This window comes from Felis catus, chromosome B3 (assembly GCF_018350175.1).
Source record: "Felis catus isolate Fca126 chromosome B3, F.catus_Fca126_mat1.0, whole genome shotgun sequence".
Taxonomy (NCBI): Eukaryota; Metazoa; Chordata; class Mammalia; order Carnivora; family Felidae; genus Felis; species Felis catus.
The window spans coordinates 35,529,267-35,536,883 of NC_058373.1; the positions used below are offsets into that span (position 1 = coordinate 35,529,267).

Below are 7,617 nucleotides of genomic sequence, written 5' to 3' on the forward strand. Positions count from 1 at the left end.
GGAGGGGCCTGGAGGGGGCTGGAGGGGGCTGGAGGGGGTTGGAGGGGCCTGGAGGGGGCTGGAGGGGGCTGGAGGGGCCTGGAGGGGGCTGGAGGGGGCTGGAGGGGGCTGGAGGGGCCTGGAGGGGGCTGGAGGGGGCTGGAGGGGCCTGGAGAGGGCTGGAGGGGGCTGGAGGGGGCTGGAGGGGGCTGGAGAGGGCTGGTGGGGGCTGGAGAGGGCTGGAGGGGGCTGGAGGGTGCTGGAGGGCCTGGAGAGGGCTGGAGGGGGCTGGAGGGGGCTGGAAGGGCCTGGTGGGGGCTGGTGGGGAGTGGAAGGCCTGGAGAAGGCTGGAGGGGACTGGAGGGGCCTGGAGGGGGCTGGAGGGGGCTTGAGGGGGCTGGTGGGGACTGGTGGAGCTGGGAGGACTACAGCGACCTCCCCCACATCCTTGGCCCCTTAGAAGCTGGAGGACCCTCCCCACCGCAGGGCCAGCTCAGGCCTGCAGAGGCCATGGCCCGGTGTTCCCCGCCCCTCCTGACACCTGGGCCTGCCTTTCTCCCCTCCACCTCTGCATGCCTTGCCTTCATAGCCCATCCCAGGCCGGTCCTCCTCCAAGGAGCTCACGGAGCCCACGGTCCCGCAAGAATTTCTCCGGACTTCTTTTGCCTGCCATGCCGGGCCACGTTCAGTGACACAGCAGTTGTCTTCTAAATGCCAGGCACGTAAATTCTCTGTCCCCACCTCTCCATCTGGATTTAGGTCCTCTTCTCCCTGCCCCCACCCGGGGGCTTCCCGCACACGAACAGGGAGGCGTTCCAGGAGGTTCTGGATTGTGCTACTTCGATGCGCGTGGTGCTTGCTGCTTTTGCCAGACTCGCTCCTGTGAATGCTGGCACGTGGTCCTCAGTCTGGAGAGCCTGCCACTGATGACACGTGACCCACCGTGGAAGCGGACAGAGGGGGCGGAGGCCGAGGCAGGCAGCTCGCCAAGCTCCCTGAGCCGATCTGCAACGCACTGAGACCTGGACCCCCCCCTCTTGCCACAGGCGGCCACTGTCCCAGCCCCTCTTCCTGAACCTCACTTGGGACGAGCGCTGAGCACCTGCGTCAGCGGGGACGGACCCGCAGTGAGAACCGGCTTAGGCACAGACCTGAGAACCCCTCCCCAAGGGCCCAGCCTGCAACCTGGCCCCCAACCTGCTCTCTCACTTCCCTTTCTCAGTGGGTCAGCACCTGCTGAGCACGCCACACCCTCCCTCTCACCCCTGCCAGGAACACCCTCTTCCTTCCTCCCCCTCCCCTCCCCCACCGGCGGCCTCCTTCTGGGCTGGTCCGGCTTGGCCAAAGCAAGACACGTGGCCACTTAACTTCCAGGGCTCCCGCCCGCCCAGAGGAGCGAGGGAAGGGGTGGGACATCTGTGAACAGCCCCAGGGGGCTCCGCATTCGAGGCAGTGGCCTCCCTTCCCGGGCTGAAGCATCTCAGGGACTGGAGCTACCCTTCTTTTCCTCTGTATCTCCCCCTTCCCCCTCCTCGCACGGGGTCGGGCACGCAGTGGACGCTGGGGTACTTGCCGAGCAGGTGATGGGGGCCCACGCAAAAGGCAGCTTTGACCTGCACAGCCCCCGCCCCCTCCCATCAAGATGCTGACAACGACAGTGACGGTGATAAGTGACATCCCTGGGCAAAGCACTGACGTTGTCACAGCTTGTCACCTACAAGGACTCAGGTGCCTGGTGCACGGGGTGGGGCTCAGCGACTTGTTCACGATCACGCGGCTAGCCAGTGCAGGGGGGGCCATCACCTGAGTCGGAGCTCCTGAACGGTCTGCCGGACCCCTGAGCTGGAAGCGGGAGACGTGAGTTCTGGTGGCTCCCCTGCGTGGCCTTGGGTGAGTCGTCTCCCCTCTCGGAGCCTCGGGCTCCCAGTGTGTATAATGAGGGCTTGACCTTCTCGGGCGTTATGTTCCCCTTCTTGGGTGCTGTATCACCACCCCGCCCCACCCCAAGGAGACACCATGAGGGTTCAGAATCGAGCGACGGTTAGAGGCAGGCCTCCTGTCTTCAGGCACCTTACGGTCCAGTGGGTCGAGCCCCAGCCCCCTCACCTTCCATGGACGTTTGAGTTCTAGCTCAAGTGCGGACAGTGGGGCTGCGGGAGCCGGCGGGGGGCGGGGGAGGGGAGGGGTGGGGGGGGAGGAGGGGTTGGAGAAGGTGGAGGAAGGGTTTGGCTGTGCAGGTGAGCTAGGAGGGGTTGACAACAAGCGTAGGTGGGGGTGAAAAGGCCACAGAGTGTGTGACCGGCTGGGAAGACCGGCGGCCTGGCGTGGAGAACGCGACGACCTTCTAGCCGTTTCCCTCTCCGAGCCCCCTCTCGTGAGCAAATGTCTTTAATTTATGAAGGGACTGATTTTAAATCATCCTCCCTCTCTCCCTGCCCACCCGCCCTCCTCCCCTGCCTATATTTCCCCCTGCCCATAAATTTTTTTTAATGACAGTTTAGAAAATGAGCAAATCTTTGGTGACACTTTTATCACCTCCAGAATACTTTCGATAAGAGGTTTCGGTAGATTGCATTCTGGGAGAGGGGGAGGAGAGAGACCAGATAGCAGCTCCGCCTACTGAGGCGGAACCCCCCCCCCCCCCCCCCCCCCGCCACCCTGACCGCCCCGGCCCCGTCTCAGCCCTCAGCCCAGAGGCTGCCCCTCGTTCCCCCTGCTGGTACCCAGCTCCTGGGGTCCCAGCACCATCCCGACAGCCTGCTCACCCTGTGGCCTGGGCACAGCCCTTCACTCCTCCCTCTCTGCCGGTCTTTCGCAAAATCTTGCCTAGCGCAAGGGATAATTAGCGCCAACCTATTAATAATGGTTAAAAGTAATTAGCTGCTGACATTTTGTACCACACCTAGTGTTACTCAGACTGGCAAATCAGGTCCAAAAATATTTCTCAAACTAAAAACAGAGCTGAGGTAGATGTCAGGGGAGCTGGAAGGTTCACACGGCACCTGGAACGCAGGCCCACCGCCAAGAGTTCTCAGCTGGGCTGGGAAAGCAAGGAAACCCGCCCAGGGCGAGATTGTGTCAGAAGGAATGCTTTGGAGGGCCCAGATTGGGGGGGGGGGGTGACGGGGGCAGGGAGAGAAGCCTCCCATGGTTTCTGCACAGGGACCTGATCCCCGGAGAGGGGACTGCTTACGGGAGGTTGGTTGGGAGACGGAAGGCTTAGGGGGCTTGTCGCACAGTCCGGGAGGGAGCGGAAGCCTGGGCAGGAACCGAGAACCAGGCCTGGGAATGAGGGACATTGGAAGGGAAATCAACAGGACCCGGGGGCTGGCTGGACACGGGACCTGTGAGCGGCAGGGTTTAGGAGAATGGGGATCCACAGAGAGAGGCCAGCCCGGGAGATCACTGGGTGACTTGTGGAAGGATCCTGTCCGGTTAGAAATATATGGAGGAGGAAAGCAAGTTTTGTTGTCTTCAACAAACACATTGTTGGGGCGCCTGGGTGGCGCCGTCGGTTGGGCGTCCGACTTCGGCTCAGGTCACGATCTCGCGGTCCGTGAGTTCGAGCCCCGCGTCGGGCTCTGGGCTGATGGCTCGGAGCCCGGAGCCTGATTCCGATTCTGTGTCTCCCTCTCTCTCTGCCCCTCCCCCGTTCATGCTCTGTCTCTCTCTGTCCCCAAAATAAATAAATGTTGAAAAAAAAAATTAAAAAAAAAAAAAAAAGAAACACATTGTTGTGGGCAGTCAAAATGTCACTTGCTTCCTTTTTTACGTTTATTTATTTATTTTGAGAAAGAGAGAGAGAGAGAGAGAGGAGAGGCGGAGAGTGAGAGAATCCCAAGCCGGCTCAGTGCCGACAGCGCGGAGCCCAACTCGGGGCTCGATCTCATGAACATGAGAACACGACCTGAGCAGACATCAGGAGTCAGGTGCTTAACCGACTGAGCCACCCGGGCGGCCCAAGTGTCATTTGCTTCTAATCGAATTATGGTTAAAACAAGGTTGGGGCGGGGTGGGGGGTGGGGAAAGTGTCATAAGTCATAAAAGTGCCGTGAGTGAGGAAGTGCCTTGGGTGCACAGAGGCCCTGACGTTTATTGAGCATTTGCAGCGGGCCGTTCCCCGTGCCTGGCACATATAAGAGCTGATGTGGGTAAAGAGCTGAGTGCCGTGCCTGGCTTTGCAACGGGGACCTCTGCCCCTTCATCTTTATTATTGGGAGGAAATCGTTACGGCTACCGGTGACCGTGAACAGTTAGGGCCCGGAAGATAGTTGTGGCCGAGCACCTGCGAGGTGCCAGGCACTGTTCTACGTACTTGGCATTTGTTAATCCCGCAAATGTCCTAGAGGGCAGGCGCTATTATTATCAATCTCATTCTACAGATGAGAAAGCAGAAGCACAGAGAGGTTGAGTAACTCTCCGGAGGCCACACAGCAATTTGTACCACGTCAGAGACAGAACCTGCTAGCCCAGGTTCCCCCGAAACTGTAGCATCGGGTCGGTTTCTGACCCTGAAGAGGAGTCGTGAGGACGATAGGGGACTGGAGAAGATTCCACAGGGCTCCCTGAGGGCAGGTCTCTTCTCTGAGGACGGGAAAGCTCTGAAGGAGAAGAGATGTGAAGACTGAACTGTTTCTGTCTACACAGAGAGAAATGGGGGGGCTCGCACGGACCTCCGGGGGCTGCAGGGAGGGGCCTGAGGGAGTGCTCGGCCCTCCAGGCTTTCCCGGCTCGGGAGCAGAGCCGGGGTGAGGAAACAGAGGTCCAGAGGGGCAAGACCAGATAGGTCGACGGAATGAGGGATAGCGCTCGCTCTTGGGTCGTTTTGCTCTATATTCTAAGGAGTATTTGAATGTGCCCAGACCGTGGAGAGAGGACACAGGCGTGAGAAACTGTGGCTTCGCGCATCCCTTTGACATTTTCCCCAGCGTCTGTGGCAGGGCGGGCGAGCCACTGACCTCACCGAACCCCGGTCCCCTGGCCTGCAAACGCATAGGGTCCCTAATCAGAAGGTGCAAGCTGGCCCCCACGTGCGTGGAGCTCCTGGCCCAGACTCGGCCTTCCATAGTCCGTAATTGACAGCTATTATTATTATTATGATGGCCATAACCATAGATCATTAATTTACAGTTTAAAAATCCTTCACCTGTTTCATTTTGCGCTGCTTTATTGAAGAATTAAATTTTTATAGGAGATCTCCTAATTGGCCGGATTCAGTGTCATCCCTGCCCCTTTCGGGTATGCACAGCAGACAGACAATGACAGGTGCTGTTTCTATCCGGTGACACCCACCCACCCGAGCCACTTTTTTTTTTTTTTTTTCATCTCCCACCATCTACCGAGTGTGGGCTCTATATCAGGCACCACCCTTCATTGTCTTCATTATTTTAATCCTGACAACAACCTTGCAGACAGGAGCTTGCCCCCACTCGACGGACAAGGAAACCAAGGCTCCGAGAGGTTAGATGACGTGCCGGGGGTCACACAGCGGGGAAATGCTGCGTGGGGATTCAGAGCCAGGTGTGTCCGTCACTACAGCTTACGTCTCCTCCCAGATGGGACGATCCAGGGTTTAGGGAATCCTCTGGGGTGGGACGAGCTCTCCAATGACGGGGACAACGACTAGCCAAAGGCGATGCGGTGGACCATCGGAGCTCTCCAGGGATGGTTCCCTTCTGGGGCTGAGCAGCTCCCAGAAACCCCCAGAAAGCATCAGCCAGGATGCCGCCTCGACATGTCGTGTGTCCCCCACTTGTCAAGGGAGGCTAATTCCTCCTCTGACACCTCCATGTGGCTTATCCTGGCTCCCACCCTCGACTCAAGGGTCTGGTGTTCAAGGGACCAGGTGCAAAGCAGGAAACAGAGCTGCAATGACCCCTTACATGTGTCCAGAGCATTGTAATTTGTAGAGAGCCCTTTAACACACACCACGCATGGCCTCTGAGCTAAGAAGAGGCCGTGTCCTTTCAGATGAGAACACGGGCCCTCGGGCACACTGACTTCGGCTGGAGTCTCCATTTCACCCTTTTGGTGCTGTGTGATCTTGGGCAAGTCACGTTACCTTACCCGAGAAATGGAGAAAATACCTAGTACCTATGATCTTTCTGAGGGTTGATTGAAATGATGCGTATATATAAATATAAATTTATATATTATATTATTATAATATTACATATATTATACATTTACATAAATACTCATATTTAATATTTATGTAAATATATTATATTTATATATTTATCTAAATATATATTTATATGTGTAAATATATAAATATATGTGTAAATATATATTTATACTTATATTTATATATACATATAAATATACATGTATATTTATAATACGTATTATACATATAATATATAATACGTATTATATGTGTATGTATATGTATATGTATACATATATACATATATGTATACATATACATATACATGTATATTTATAATACGTATTATACATATAATACGTATTATAAATATACATGTATATGTATATATATACATATTATAAATACACATGTATTTATATATACATATTATAAATATACATATATATGCATATTATAAATATACATATATAAATATAACTATATTTATACATGTACATTTATATATACATATTATAAATATATTTTTATATATACATATTATAAATATACATATATTTATATATACATATTATAAATATACATATATATGCATATTATAAATATACATATATAAATATAACTATAAATATACATATATATTTATGGAGCGCCGAGGTGGCGCAGTTGGTGAAGTGCCCAACTTCGGCTCAGGTCATGGTCCCACGGTTCGTGGGTTCGAGCCCCGCATCAGGCTCTGTGCTGACAGCTTGGAGCCTGCTTGGGATTTCCTCTCTCCCTCTCCCTCTGTTCCTCCCCCACTCGTGCACGCGCTCTCAAAAATAAATTAAGAAAAAAATTAAAATATATTTATCTATATATGACTATATTACTTATTTATAAAATCTCACTTAAGTCTCTTATTAACCCATCGGTGAATAAGAAACGCGGGTGAATAGCAATGCTATCACAAATTCACGTTAGCTAAGCACAGCCACCTCCAAAGGTAGATCTTGAGAGCTATTGCTTGCTAAGCCAAAACCTCTTAATCGGATTTTCTTTTACAGTCTCCCTGACTGTCCACTCACCCGCGGTACCACAAGCTCTGTGCGGCCAGCCCCAGTCTGTCCGCTCAGGGCTCCCCCCAAAGCACTCAGTGACGCGACTGACACAGAGCAGGGGCTCAGGAAACCTCTGCTGTAGAATCGATGATCTTGTGTTTTTTTTTTTTTTTTCCAACGTTTTTATTTATTTTTGGGACAGAGAGAGACAGAGCATGAACAGGGGAGGGGCAGAGAGAGAGGGAGACACAGAATCGGAAACAGGCTCCAGGCTCTGAGCCATCAGCCCAGAGCCTGACGCGGGGCTCGAACTCACGGACCGCGAGATCATGACCTGGCTGAAGTCGGCCGCTTAACCGACTGCGCCACCCAGGCGCCCCTCGATGATCTTGTTTAACGACAGCCCTTGGCCCCAAGAGAAATTCTCATCCCCATTTCACAGAGCGGGAAACAGAGGTTCAGCGAGGTGAGCGAGCTTATGAGGCGGGG

At 53.9% G+C, this 7,617-nt stretch overlaps 1 long non-coding RNA gene across 1 annotated transcript; it reads left to right on the plus strand.

The window, feature by feature from the left end:
• Positions 1-403: 403 nt before the first annotated feature.
• LOC109500598 lies at positions 404-5,182 on the plus strand. Its single transcript, XR_006599033.1, has 2 exons — positions 404-1,869; positions 4,362-5,182. It is a non-coding gene; the product is annotated as an uncharacterized LOC109500598 (long non-coding RNA).
• Positions 5,183-7,617: the final 2,435 nt, after the last annotated feature.